This window comes from Oncorhynchus clarkii, chromosome 13 (assembly GCF_045791955.1).
Source record: "Oncorhynchus clarkii lewisi isolate Uvic-CL-2024 chromosome 13, UVic_Ocla_1.0, whole genome shotgun sequence".
NCBI classification, from domain to species: domain Eukaryota; kingdom Metazoa; phylum Chordata; class Actinopteri; order Salmoniformes; family Salmonidae; genus Oncorhynchus; species Oncorhynchus clarkii.
Genome location: NC_092159.1, coordinates 65,145,044 through 65,145,568, shown reverse-complemented (window position 1 = coordinate 65,145,568; position 525 = coordinate 65,145,044).

Below are 525 nucleotides of genomic sequence, written 5' to 3'. Positions count from 1 at the left end.
AGATCTCCAGGAAGAGGGTTGGACTGCCTTGGTCTTTGGCATTAGATGTTATTTTTTTAAATGCCTGAAAAATATAGATTGGTAAAGAGATCCAATCAACTATGGCTCTATATAATAGTGAAGGCGTAGACTCAGGTTTTCTGGGTCTCTATGTTTTTGGGTTGGACAGGTTTCTCAATTTCTTACTTAGATTTTTTGCGTTCTTCATCAAACCATTTGTCATTGTTGTTTATTTTCTTCGGTTTTCTATTTGAGATTTTTAGATTTGAAAGGGGAGCTGAGAGGTCAAATATACTGTTTAGGCTTTCTACTGCCAAGTTTACACCTTCACTATTACAGTGGAACGTTTTACCCAGGAAATTGTCTAGAAGGGATTGAATTTGTTGTTGCCTAATTGTTTTTTGGTTGGTTTCCACACTACATTCCTTCCATCTATAGCATTTCTTAATGTTACTCAGATCCTTTGGCTTTGATGCCTCATGATTGAGTGTTGCTCTGTTTAAGTAGACTGTGATTTTGCTGTGG